Source organism: Nicotiana tabacum, chromosome 6, assembly GCF_000715075.1.
Source record: "Nicotiana tabacum cultivar K326 chromosome 6, ASM71507v2, whole genome shotgun sequence".
NCBI lineage: Eukaryota > Viridiplantae > Streptophyta > Magnoliopsida > Solanales > Solanaceae > Nicotiana > Nicotiana tabacum.
In genome coordinates this window covers 3,659,140-3,674,396 of record NC_134085.1, presented here as the reverse complement: position 1 = coordinate 3,674,396, position 15,257 = coordinate 3,659,140, and the positions used below count along the sequence as shown (strand labels likewise).

Genomic DNA, 15,257 nt, shown 5'->3' with positions numbered 1-15,257 from the left:
CTAAAGTAGAGTATGGGCAGCAAAATGTAGTCTGACAGCATATGCTGTCAAACTATTTTAATTCAAAAAGGGCCTTTATGCACATGTTGTGCACAAGTGCACATGCCATCAATTCAGATTACAATTACATACTACACCTTAGATTTCTGAAATCAAATTGACAATTATAAGTAACTAAACTCAGTTCCTAATTGATTCAAACAATGCTTAACAGAAGCAGGTCAATTGGTTGTTGTTCGGACAATCGAAACTAATTAACGACATATGTCGACTTGACTATACTAATCATAACATGTACAATCGTAGTCAAAAATCAGACATTTAACAGTATCGAACACATGATTTGAATTGTACTGACTAAACAAAGTTGTACTCGAGGAATCAGTTGATCAGTCAAAGTTTGAAGTTCAATTGTTCGCACAGCACATACACATATACACATTATCAGTAACAAGTAGGAGAAAGACTCAATCAAACACAGAGGTTCAGGCAAGGTGGACAGGACACAGTTGGTAAAATTCAAAAACACGAATTAAAACAAAACATGAACAGATCTTTAATCAGCACATGGAATAAAGAAAAGAAAACAAAACAAAACTCACCTTAAATCCCAAAAAATTCAAAGAGCCTCAGGTTGGATTCGAACAGGCCTTTCTTAAGGCTGAACGGACTTTAATCGAAATGTTTCTCAGATGAGAAACACTTCGATTAAGGTCCATTAGACCTTAATCTCTTTGGTTTAAACAGATACGGAACAGGCACGAGGAAACCTAGGGTTCAAAAAATCAGATCTGGGATTCGTGCTTCCCTGGTTAGATTCGGACCAAACCAAGCATGGTTTGGTCACGAGGGGGGTCTGGGGACTGTCTGGTGTGAAGTTGAGGTCGATTGGTGTAAATCGGGTTCCGACTCGAATCTTCAAATGAAGATTCGAGAAGGTGGGAAGGGATTCGAACTAAACGGCCAATAGATCAATATTCAGGGCGGTGAGGGGGTTCTATGGTGTTCAGGCGGAGGTCACCGGCGTTTATGCCGCCGGCTTTCATGGTGAAGAATACAGGGGCGGCTAGGGTTTGGAGGGGAAGGGGATGAGGACGAAGGCTGGGGTCTTGGATAGGGGGCAGGGTATGGTAGGAGGCTTATATATGGAATGGGTGGGTTGATCTCAGCCGTTGGATCAATCAAGATCAACGGCTTGGATCTGAAGGCTTAGAAGAGACGGTGTCGTTTCATCTAAACGGGGTTTGGGTTGGTCCGGGTGGAAATGGGTCGGGTTCATCATGGGTTATGGGGAAGTGATCTTGGCCGTAGGATAAGGAATGGATTAACGGCTATGATTAAAAGGCCTCATACGACGTCGTTTAAGTAAAGGATTGGCCAGATCTGGGCCGTTCCTTTGAATCCATCAACGGCTCACAGAGATGGCGCCTGTACGACGTCGTTTAGGCGTCTTGCAGAGGGCCTTGTGGGACTGGGTCGTTTGTATTGGTTTTGGGCCTAATTTCATTTGAAATTATTGGCCCAAATCCAATATTTCCCTTTTTTTATAACTTAAAAATAAAATTCCTAAAAAATAAAAAATAAAATCATACCAATATTAATTAATACTCAAAAATAACAATTATCACTTGCATTGACATTTAATTATACTAAACACTTAATGGCAAAATACAATGAAGGATGCACACATTTTATTATATATTTTACGACATATATATATTTTTTATTTTTATTTTGTTTGAATAAAACAATCGTGGGAAAATCACAAATAACTAACAACAAAAATGCCACGTAAAAATCCAACAAATGTACAGCAAGACCAATTGCTATTATTTGTTTCATTTGGAGCGGTTGTTGCGTAAAACAAAAATCACGTGCTCACAATTAGCCTTAATATAATTTGGCATATTAATTTATTGTTACTATATTGTTATTATTTTAGTTACTTAATCACCATCATATTATGCTAATGCATCGTAGTAATTAATACAAGTATTGTTTGCCAATTATAATTTAGTTCTCTATTTTCTATTCTATATAAATGCATACATACTAAATATTATTTTTATAACAATGTAATATAATATATTTTATTATAAATTATTAGAATTATGGAAGCATAGTAAAATTTAAAGTAAAAAGGGACTTTTAAATCTAAATTGGATCATCTTGGTAAAGTCCAATATTATTTAAAATGTGGCCAATTCTTATAATACATATTCTAGATTTTTTGAACCAAAAAGAGGAAAAAAATCAGACCAAAATAGCCCAAATCGGAGGCCCATATCTATCAGCCCATCTACTCTATTCTACCTCCACGTAGGCGCCATATAAGATCCATGTCAGCAACACCTAAGCTCCCAACAACCAAAAACACATGCCTAACACACTCTCTCCTCATCCTTTCACACTTTGACCCCATATCTTGCCATATGAATTCATCAAATCAAGTCATGTTTAAATTAATGGTCAAGATCAAATTTCTCCTATCTTCTAAAGAATTCCAAAATAATTGCTAGCACTTATTTATTTTATTGTTTATTTTTTTTTAATTAAGTTCTATCCCTTTTCCTCTCCCATGTCACTTTCAATCTCTGCCATCTTGACTTTTTCTCCATTTTTTGGCCAATTCTTGACTTTCAAATCCCTGCGTGCTGGAGCATATCCCACCATTTTCGGGTGTAACCTAAAGCATATCACTAAAGAATCACGAAGATCGAATCCATCAAAAAAAAAGTTTCAACGTTAAAATTCAAACGGATTCATTTGATTTCTTTTGAAATTTGAACTTTCAAGTTCCCGGTCAAAGGAACCAAGAACCTTAATTTTACACCAATAAATACCAGAATTTGTGGCTATTTCCAGCAGGTTGGATGCCCCCTCCTACACCGTTCCGTTGACTTCTCATAGTTTATTTTCATCTTTACTCTATTAAAAATCTAGCTTTAATCCTCTCTACCTCTTGGTCTCTATTGTCCTATAGCCATAACAGAGCCTTCATTTTGTTTGTGTCGGAGTTCGATGATTATCTGAAGTAGCCAAATCCGAGGTCGAAAATAGTAGATTTTGTTGACACGCCCCAGTTCCTGCACCACAAAAGGTCAGTGACTGAAATTTTTCTTCTCGCTTTGTCTTCGAAGTTTTAAAATAGTTGTATGTTCTTTTGAATGAGTTTTAGTTGGCGCTTGTTAAAATCATGAATTTGAGCCAACTCGTTTAGAAGCCATGGAGTTATAGATATCTTGTTAAATCAAAACAAAAGTCCAATAAAGCATGAATAGGCTTATGGCAGTTAATACATTAGTAGTTGATGAAACGGCCTTTTATTTTAAGTATGTTATAATTTTCTCTTTTCTTTTGTCAAAATTACGTTGTTGCATTTTGTCTAGCATGTACCAAATTTCGCTCTTCACTCCACACATTAAAGTTACGACATCTACTCTCTCTTTTCATGTCTCAAAATATATCCCAAGTTTTATATTATTATTTTTTTTTAGCGTAAATGCAACAGAAAATATATTGTTAGAAATTAACTATTTGGGTGCTTAGTTTAAATGTTTTCGTGTTTAGCAATAAGTTTTAAAAGTGGTTTGCTTCATAGAGCTTGTGTCTAAAAAAATAAGATTTAAGACCTTTTATATAGATACTACAAGTATAGAAGTCACTGCCTTAAGATAACCTTTCAAACTATTTTCCTTTCCTTGCTGTTACTATCGAGTGTGTCATTAGCAGAGCATGTGCTAAGAAAGCATGTACTAACAAAGGATATTATTTGTCTTAGAAAAGCCTGCTCTGCTTTGTCATTCCTTTTTTTAAAAAAAGGATACTACTAGGACTTTAATATCCAATTTTTAAGACTTAAGATGGAAGTAAGACCATGTTGTTCTAAGTTTTAATAATCATGTTGACTATATTAATCTGTTTCATCTTTAGATTTCAAATGAACAAGGAAAGTTTTTTTTTTCTGTTAACTCAATATTTAGATTAAGAAGATATGCCTAAACTTAGAGATCAAAGAAGTTGCTGGTATAAGATTACTCAATTCTTTTTTTTTTTAAAGGAAATATTTGTTTTATGTGAGCTAATAATCCTGTTGTACGTTTAGAATCAGATTCAAAGTTTACTGTTCTTTTATATATCTCAGTTTATTGCAAATATCTTTATTTCTAATTCTCATATTTTCTTTTTTGTTTGACATATGCACATGGAGCAATATGAGTCTTAATGCAAGACTCAACCCATACCTGCACGGAGTCATTACTATTGAGCCTTAGACTATGATGGACATCTAGAAGAAGAACAAGCAAAAGCTTGGGGTCGCTTATGGCTGCCTTCGTGATTTACATTTTACTCTATTTCGAATTTTTAATTAATTTAATTATATTCTTTTGGTTAGTTTAGTTCTATACTTAACTTGGGATTGTTGATTTACTTTGACCTCTTCACTTAGTATTCTCACTTAGTTGTTGGCAGATATTATCTATTTTATTTAATAGTGCTCTTAATTTTTTTTTTTTGAAGAACCCTTTAAGCTTCAGGTTTCTATTATATAAGTTCGGAATTGAATCATTTTTTTTAAAACAAAAGACGCACTTCGATTGAAATTGACAAATTATTTTTTATAACATCATAAAAAATATCAATATTTTTTCTAAAAAAACGCAAAAAAATAAATGTGATTGTTTTGTTGGTAAACGTCTTTTTTTTTAAAGGTTATGATGATTTTTCACCTTGATTCTTTTTGAAGATAAGCAAAGCAAAAGGCACCCTTTTTTATTTTAATCATCAGCCAATGTCTTTCCCAAATGACTATACCCTTTCAAATTTATATATGATATTAACTAGTTATAAGCTTTGTTTACGTAATAATATTCTTCAAAAGTTTATTAAGGTCTTTCAAATTTAAACTACTATATTATAAGCTATATTTTGTTAAAATACCTCAAATAATTTTTTTTCATATTTTTATACAACTTATTAACCTGAGCTTGGTCGGTTAACCGTTATTAACAGATTTTAAAATGTGCTTTAAAAAACCTTCCTTTTAGAATATTTAAAACCCTTACTTAGAATCTTTACGTTAAGACCATAAGACAGAGTTTGACATAATCTTTAAGAATAGGTGTCCTAATTCACCTTAGAATAATTAGGTGGCGACTCTCTTTGATTAATTAAACCCTCAGAATTACCAATATGTTATACTCTAGTTTGACCCGTGTTACAATGAGGTATAACAAGTATAATATATAAAGTATATATGAAGTATTTTTAAAATAAATATAATTTTAACTAATTTGTGATAATTTTTAAATTATGCGGGTAATTGATTAATTACCGGGTAACAGAATATTACCCAGTTAAATAATAAGCGGACAAAACTTAATCAATTACAAAAGGAAACGTGGCACAAGGCTACTATTCAAGAAAGGCGAGTCATTATAACATGGGGTAGGTGTCTACCTAATAATTAAAGTAATTAACCAAGTCATGACTTAGTATTAAAGTTTTAGTAAGACTTGTAGAATCTAAAGACAATCTGTCCTTAAGCTTCAATTCATTGTTTGGCTTGAAATCAAGAAATTGGAAACAGAAATTCATTTTCGTCCAAACTTTAGCCAACCTTTCGATTAAAGTTTCAAGAGCAACCAAATTTCATTTCAAGATTTCAAGCAGAATTTTGTCCATATTCTGCAAAAGCAGATTCGTTCAAATAATTCCAGGAACAAGTATGTTAAGGCCTTCCCTTCTTTCTTTTGGTATGGTCCAAATTATAGTGAAGAAACGAGCAAACACACAGTTTTCATAAATTACTCTATTCATAGAAATAGTAAGGGTGTCTATATTCTTAATTCCTTATGAAAAATATTATTATCTTCTGTTCGTGGGTCTCAGAATAATACGCAGCTGAAAAAGTTTATCCGGAAGGAATATTGAGATTATTACGTATTTTTCATGCATTTCACTCATTTATACATGTGCATTGACCCATGACCAGATGGCGTTATATACGCGTATATATGTAAATATATGTATATGGGATGTGGGAAAAGGTTACGGCGTTATATACGCACCACCACCTGATCAGCTGGTATATGTTGATGCTATTGCCCACAGTGGCCGAGATGATATGATGAGATGCCCTCAGTAGCTTGATGATATAATGTACACACATACCTATGCATGGCACAACATTTATACGCAACGTGCATGACATTATAAACGTTTTAGAATTTACAAAGTTATTCAGATTTAAATATGTGTTTCTGTATTCCATGTTTCATTTATGTCTTTTATGTACTAATTTTCATGCCTTACATACTCAGTACATTTTTCATACTGACGCCCTATTTCACGGGGCCTGTGTTTCATGCCCGCAGGTGCAGGTAGGCAAGCTGACGGTCCCCCTTCTTAGGATCCCTGATCAGCGAGAGTTGGCGTGCTCCATTTGATCCGGAGCTACTTTTGATTTTGTTACGATACATTTGTATATATAAATGTGTATGGGTATGACGTGGCTCAGTCCCGTCTTTGTACAACTACGTTTCTATTAGAGGTCTGTAGACAGTATGTCTAGTTGGGTTGTATGTGGCCTTGTCGGCTTTCAGTTTTAGATGTATAGTTGTCTATAGCAGCCTTGGCGGCTCGCCCACTGTATTCTGCATGTATACGTACATATGGCTTAATGACAGGTTTCCTTCATGTATGTTAATTTCGTAATGCAACAGATGTTATTCAGGTTCATATCTTAGACGCATGCTTAGGGGTGTTTGAAAGGTAGGACTCAGGCACCCGTCGCGACCCATCGGTTTGGGTCGTGACACACATAAATAGGGAAACTCATAGACTCACAGGATATACCCAAATATGGAGCAAAATAAGATGACACATAAGAATAAGTGGAGCCCAGATCAAATAAGACTGATGCATTTCTATGACAGACCGAAACAATACCTATAATATTAGAGTCGGATGCAACTGCCTCCGTCCGAGCAGGAAGAGCATAATATCTGGCCTGACCTCATCCTTTAGGGCGACCTCTACCTGTCCGACCTCCACCTCTAGCTCGCTGAGCAGGTGGGGTGGTAGCTGGTGCGGTAACCATAGCTCAAGGACCCGGTGGAGCACATAGTGCCTGAAAAATCTGTAGAGGTGCACCCCTCTCGAGTCTAAGGCAACCCCTCACCACATGATGAGTGTCCCCGCACTCAAAATAAGCTCTCGGAGGACATGACTGTTGGGGCTGGCTCGGGCCTGATTGGCTGGACTGACCGTTGAAAGCACCCCGCGCAGAAGGTGAACTAGACACCGGTGGTGCACAATAGGGAGCCTATGGCCTAGAAGTTGCAGGAATACCGATGGTAGTTGGAAGCTCTGAATGAACAATGCGACTCACATAGCCCTTGCCATGACGAGTTGTAACTAGGGCACGGGTACCACTTTATGTGCCAGACTCTCGAGACCTCTTGGCCTCGCTCTCCTCTCTCTCCCTCCAACCTCCTAGCAATCCCCACAACCTGCTAGTATGTGATGTCCATCTCAAATTCTCGGTCCATACTTAGTCTGATGTTGGGGTTGAGCCCCTAGATAAATCGACGGACCCACTCTCTAACAGTAGCAACCAAGGCTGGTGCATGCCTAGCCAAATCACTAAACCGAACCGCATACTCTGACACGGTGATGGAACCCTAGCGCAACTGCTCAAACTATGCGCGCCATGCAACTCTAAAACTCTAGAGAACATACACCCTGTGTGCAGATTCAGGCATCACAGAGTCCGCTCTTGAGTGTTGATCCTCCCACTCCAAGTAGTGATTCGGAGACTACAAGGTAGTTGTTGGCATCCCCAGCCCCGTGCCTCCCTTATCTTATCATTTTCATGTTCTTAGAACTATTGTATCCGGATTTCTAGTTGCTCATAACTTGTGACACCCCAGTTTGGGCTATGTCGGAATGGTTCTTACTGAGGTTATCGTTAATCCCGCAAATTATGGCCTAGCCTCGGGCCGAACTGGGGCTACAAGCTGTACTGGTATGACCTCTAGAACCTAGTCTACCTGAACCCGCTGCTCTGGGGTGTAGGTAGTTGGATTCTGTGCTTCTTCCCGGCCTGAGATGTGGTGGGAGCAAGTGGTATCAACCCCGCTTGAGCCAAAGTGCTAAACATGCTCAGAAATTGGCGAGAGTCTCCTGAAGGGCTAGTGCAGTAACACGTGTCTCAGGTGCCTGCCCTCTAATTGGAGCTATTGGTGGCTCATTTGTAGCATCTCGTGCGGGTGCTTTGGTTGCACCATGCGGACGTCATCGACCTCTACCCCGGCCCCGATCTCTCGCTGCTCTAGCAGGGGGCGCTTGTGTATGGTCATCTGATCCAGATGTACGTGTCCTTACCATCTGTGAGAGAATAGAAAGACAGAAGTTTAGAATCCTGAAGTCAATAATTTCGCACGATAAGGAATCAAGGAAGTGAAACTTTTCCTAACAGTTCCATAGCCTCCCGAAAATAAGTATAGACGTCTCCGTATCGATCCGCGAGATTCTACTAAACCTGCTTGTGACTCATAACACATATGAACCTAGAGCTTTGATACCAACTGTACGAAGTCGATCCTAAATCACATTAACCTTTTCCAGTGCATCCTGTACCTAATAGCCTAGCCTCGCCCTACTCGAACTAACCCACTAAAAACCGGCACCACCTACCATACAAAGCATCATATGGTGCCATCTGAATGCTCGATTGATAACTATTATTGTAGGCAAACTCCACAAGTGGCAAAAACTGATCTTATGCACCCCCAAAACCCATGACTCATGCACGAAACATATCCTCTAATATCTGAATAGTGCGCTCGGACTGTCCGTCCGTCTGAGGGTGAAATGTTGTACTCAACTCCACTCGAGTACCCAACTTATACTGTACAGCTCTCCAGAACCAAGATGTAAATCGTGTGCCCCAGTCAGAGATGATAGATACCAGTACGCCATGAAGTGTGACAATCTCGCGAATGTAAAACTGAGCTAGCTACTCTGAAGAGTAAGTAGTAACCACAGGAATGAAATGAGCTGACTTGGTCAATCTATCCAAAATCACTCAAACTGCATCGAACTTTATCTGAGTCTGCGGGAGCCCAACAACAAAATCCATAGTGTTCTGCTCCCATTTCCACTCCGGAATCTCTAGCATCTGAAGCAATCCACCTGGGCGTTGATGATCCTGCTGACAATTTAGGCACCGAGCTACATACTCCACTATGTCCTTCTTAATTCTCCTCCACCAATAATGTTGCCTCAAGTCTTGATAAATCTTTGCGGCCCCTAGATGAATGGAGTATCACGAACTATGAGCCTCCTGGAGGATCAACTCATGCAAACCATCTACATTGGGCACACATAACCTACCTTGCATCCTCAATGCACCATCATCTCCAACAGTGACCTCCTTGGCATCACCGTGTCCCTATGGACGAGCAGATGGGGGGTCATCATACTGACGCTCCCAGATACGATCATAAAGAGAAGACTGGAAAACCACGCAAACCAAAACTTGACTCAGCTCATAAACATCCAATCTAACAAACTGGTTGGCCAAGGCCTTAACATCCAATGCAAATGGCCTCTCTGCTGCTGGTAGATATGCTAGACTGCCAAAACTCTCCACCCTACAACTCAGGGCATCGACCACCACATTGGCCTTCCCGGGATGGTACAAAATGGTGATATCATAATCCTTAAGCAGCTCTAACCATCTCCGTTGATGCAAGTTGATATCCTTCTGTTTGAACAATGCTGCAGAATTCGGTGATTGGTGTAGATCTCGTAAGGGACAACGTATAAATAGTGTCGCCAAATCTTCAAGGCATGAGCAATAGCTGCTAACTCAAGGTCGTGGAAAGAATAGTTCTTCTCATACACCTTTAGTTGTCTAAAGGAGTAGGCAATCACCCTACTATACTGCATCAACACCGCATCGAGACCAATCCGCGATGCATCACAATATACAGTATAAGAACCCGAACCTGTTGGCAATACCAATATTGGGGCTATAGTCAAATCTGTCTTGAACTTTTGAATGCTCTTCTCACACTCGTTTGTCCATCTGAATGGAGCACCCTTCGGGTCAGCCTGTTCATAGGCACTACAAATAGATGAGAAACCCTCTACAAATCAATGTAATACCCCGCCAAACCAAAAAAAAACTCCAGATCCCCGTAGCTAAGGACGGTCTGGGCCAAAACTACACTAGTTCAACCTTCTTTGAATCCACCTTGATCCCCTTACTCGACACTACACGACCCAAAAATGCCACTGAATCTAGCCAGAATTCACACTTTGAAAAATTTCGCATATAACTTCTTTTCTCTCAAGGTCTGAAGCACAGTCCTCAGATGTTGCTCAGGGTCCTCCCGACTCTGGGAGTACATCAGAATGTCGTCAATAAATACAATGATGAATGAGTTAAGATAAGGATGAAATACATTATGCATCAAGTGCATGAATACTGTTGGGGTGTTGGTCATCACAAATAACATCACAAGGAACTCATAGTGACCATACCGAGTCGTGAAAGTAGTCTTCAGGATATCTGGCTCCCGAATCTTCAACTGATGATAGCCTGAACGCAAGTCAATCTTGGAAAATACTCTGCGCGCCCTGTAACTAATCAAATAGGTCATCAATACGAGGCAATGGGTACCTGTTCTTCACTGTAACTTTGTTCAACTGGCGATAATCAATGCACATACGCATAGAACCATTCTTCTTCTTCATAAACAAGACTGGAGCACCCCAAGGCGACACATTGGGTCGAATAAAGCCCTTATCAAGCAACTCCTGTAACTGCTCCTTTAACTCCTTCAACTCAGGTGGAGCCATAAGATACGGAGGAATAGAGATGGGCTGAGTGCCTGGTAAAAAGTAAATATCAAAGTCGATATCCCTATCGGGCAGCATGCTCAAAAGATCCACTGGGAATATATCTAGATAATCCCTCACTACCGAGACTGACTTAACGGTAGGCGTGTATCAACACTGGCATCCTTCACATAAGCTAGATACGCATCACATCCCTTCACAACCATTTGCTGAGCCTTTAAAAATGAATAAACTCTATTAGAAACATAATCTAAGGTACCTCTCCACTCTATCTAAGGCAGTCCTGGCATAGCTAGCGTCACGGTCTTAGCGTGACAATCAAGAATAGCATAATGGGGAGACAACCAGTCCATGCCCAAAATAATATCAAAGTCTACCATACTAAGCAATAATAAATCGGCTCTGGTCTTAAAACTACTAAGAATAACCAAACACGACCAATACACACGGTCAACAACAATAGAATCCCCCATAGGTGTAGACAAATAAATAGGGGAACTTAAAGAATCACGGGATATACCCAAATACGAAGCAAAATAAGATGACACATAGGAATAAGTGAAGCTCGGATCAAATAAGACTGATGCATCTCTATGACAGACCAGAACAATACATGTAATGACAGAGTCGGATGCAACTACCTCCGTCCGAGCAGGAAGAGCATAATATCTTACCTGGCCTCCCCCTTTAGGGCGACCTCTACCTGTCCGACCTCCACCTCTAGCTGGTTGAGCAGGTGGGGTGGTAGCTAGTGCTATAACCATAGCCTAAGGACCCGGTGGAGCACGTGGTGCCTGAGAAATTGCTGGAGGTGAACCCTTCTCGAGTCTAGGGCAACCCTTCACCACATGATGAGTGTCCCCACACTCAAAACAAGCTCTCGGAGGACGTGGCTGCTGGGGTTGGCTCGAGCTTGATCGGCCGGACTGACAGCTAAAAGTGCCCCGCACAGGAGGTGCGCTAGACACTAGCATTGCATAATAGGGAGTCTGGGGCCTAGGAGTGGCAGGAATACCGTTGGCGGCTGGAAGCGCTGAATGAACGGGGCGACTCACATAGCCCCTACCATAACGAGATGTAACTAGGGCACGAGTACCACTATATGTGCCACACTCTCGAGACCTTTTGGCTTCCCTCTCCTCTCTCTCCCGGATCAGCATACCCTCCAACCTACTAGCAATCCCCACAACCTGCCGGTATGCGATATCCATCTCCAACTCTTAATCTATACTAAGTCTGATGCTAGGGTTGAGCCCCTCGATAAATCGACGGACCCACTCTCTAACAGTAGCAACCAAGGCTGGTACATGCCTAGCCAAATCACTGAACCAAACCTCATACTCTAACACGGTCATGGAACCCTAACACAACTACTCAAACTCTGCGCATCATGTATCTCTAAGACTCTGGAGAACATACTACCTCAAGAACATATCCGAGAATTGAGGCCAAGTGAGTGAAGTTGCCTCGGCCGAACTACCCAACTCGTATGCACGCCACAATTGATAGGCGCTCCTCTAAGCTAGAACATAGTGAATGAAACCCACTCAACTCCACAACACCCATAGTACGGAGGATACGGTGGCACTCCTCAAGAAAACCCTAGTATCCTCTAACACCAAGCCACTGAAAGTAGGAGAGGGGTATTTTTTGTACCTCTCGAGCCTGAGCTGCTCCTCTTTAGAAACTATTGCCCTAGCCTCGAGCCGAACTGGGGTTATCGGCTACACTGGTATGACCTTTAAAACCTAGTCGACTTGAACCTGCTGCTCTAGGGTGCAGACGGCGGGAGTATGTGCTCCTCCCCTAGCTTGAGATGTGGAGGGAGCAAGTGGCATCAACCCCGCCTGAGTCAAAGTGTTGAACATGCTCAGAAACTGGGCGAGAGTCTCCTGAAGGGCTAGTGCAGTAACAGGCGTCTTAGGTACATGCCCTCCAACTAGAGCTACTGGTGGCTCATCTGTAGAAGCTCGTGTGTGTGCTTTGGTTGCACCACATAGATGTCCTCGGCCTCTACCCCAGCCCCAGCCTCTCGCGGCTCTAGTAGGGGCGCGAGTGTCTGGTCATCTGATCCGGATGTACGTGTCCTCACCATCTGTGAGATAATGGAAAGACAGAAGTTTAGAATCCTAAAGTCAACAATTTCACACAAAAAGGAATCAAGGAAGTGAAACTTTTTCCTAACAGTTCCATAGCCTCCCGAAGATAAGTACAGACGTCTCTGTACTGATCCGCGAGACTCTACTAAACCTGCTTGTGACTCATAATACCTATGAACCTAGAGCTCTAATACCAACTTGTCATGATCCAACTTTTCTGTCTATAAGATGTTGTGACGACACCTAGTCTCAAAGACTAGGTAAGCCTAACAATTTCGGAATAACTGAAATGATAAATGAAATAACGACTGAACTTCAACAGATATATATATAGTTGAAACTGTCATTCAGAATGTACAAGTAAAACCAACAGCTCCGAGTAAAAAAACTCCCAATACCCGGTGGTCACAAGCCACAAGGTCTAAGGGATGTACTAACTGTCTCTATACATCAACATCTAAGAGAATAAAGAAAAAGACAACATAAGGATAGAGGGGGACTCCGAGGTCTGCGAATGCTGGCAGATATACCTTGAAATCTCCAAGTAGCAGCACACATACTCTACTTATATCGGGGCTTGTTGGAGGTACCTGGGTCTGCACACAAAACATGTGCAGAAGAGTAGTATGAGTACACCACAACGGTACCCAACAAGTGCTAAGCCTATACTCGGTAGAGTAGTGACGAGATCATGTCAGGGACCTACTAGATTAAAAAGGAAACATGGCAGAAGATATAATATTAAAATAAAAGACTGAGAATTTAATAATGAGAAATTACATGAAATAACAACATTGCAAATAGAGGTAAACAACAGGGGCGCTACCGAGGTACCGCCTTGTAGTCCCAAAAGTAATTACACAACAGGAGAGCTCCCGAGGTACCGCCTCGTAGTCTCAAAATAAATACATAACTCGTAATCGGTGGAACAACGAATTTATAGCAAGGAATCGTACAATAAGAGGCTAAATACAAAATCAAGAAAACAAAAATTCAACTAAGCATGTTGCACATATTGCAAGTAAGAATTAAGATATGTAGACATGCGATATTAGGCTAAACATGATAACTACACATGCTAAGGCAACTAAATTAAGGAATTAAAAGGAGACAACTCATCAAGAACCGGATTTTTCAACATTTAACTCGAGTACGCACTCGTCACCTCACGTGCACGACCTTCTTGTATTTCAAATACCATAACAATACCAAAACTTAAGGGGAATTTTCCCCACACAAGGTTAGACAAGTTACTTACCTCAAACCAAGCTCAATCAGTCAATAAGAATGCCTTTCCTCGACTTTCCCACTCCGAATGGCTCAAATCTAGTCAAAATCAATTACACAATATAAATATAACTATAAGAAACTAATCTAATTAAAGAAATTATGATTTTAACAAGAATTTAGAAAACTCCCCAAAATTTCCACTTGGGACCACGTTTCGGAAATTAGGAAAAAGTTACAAAATCCGAACACCCGTTCAACCACGAATTCACCCATATCAAAATTATTCAAATCCGATATCAAAATCTCGATCAAAACCTCAAAATTCGGCCTAAGAGCTTTTCTCAATTTTTCCCAGTTTTCTACCCCAAATCACTAATTTAATGATGAAATCAAAAGCATAATGATGGAAATTAACTAAAACTAGGTAAGAACACTTACCCCAAACACCCACGTGATAATCTCTCAAAGAATCGCCTAAATTCGAGCTCTCTAGGTTCCAAAATTGAAAATGGGAGATAAACCCTCGGTTTGAACTTTAATCTGCTGCCCAGGTCTTCTCTTCTTCACGAACGAGGAATGTGCCCCACATTCGCGAAGCACAAAAATTCTCAGCTGCCAGATTGCTCTTCGCGAACGCGAGCTCCTCTACGCGAACGTGATGCATACTGAGCCTAGGCCTATGCGAATGCGACTCCTTATATGCGAATGCGGTGAAAAACTTCCTACACTTTCGTGAACGCGTCTCTTCACGAATGCGAAGAACAAACTTCACATACCTCCCAGATACCCTTCGCGAACGCGAGACCTCTCTCGCAAATGCGATGAAGGAAACCAACATTAGAAGCATCAGTGATTTTCTGCAATTAAACAAGTCCCAAAAATTCCGAACATAATTCAAATCGCACTCGAGGCCCTCGGGACCTCAACCAAATATACCAACAAGTCCTAAAACATCATACATACTTAGTCGTGCTCTCAAATCACATCAAACAACAACACAAACACAAATCGCACATCAATTCAAGCCTATTGAAACTAAGAAATTCCAACTTCTAC

The 15,257-nt window shown here is 40.3% G+C and overlaps 1 long non-coding RNA gene across 1 annotated transcript; it reads left to right on the top strand.

Moving 5' to 3' along the window:
* Positions 1-2,235: 2,235 nt before the first annotated feature.
* Positions 2,236-6,703, top strand: LOC142181567 (uncharacterized). Its single transcript, XR_012710206.1, has 2 exons — positions 2,236-5,726; positions 6,378-6,703. It is a non-coding gene; the product is annotated as an uncharacterized LOC142181567 (long non-coding RNA).
* The last annotated feature ends 8,554 nt before the right edge of the window (positions 6,704-15,257 follow it).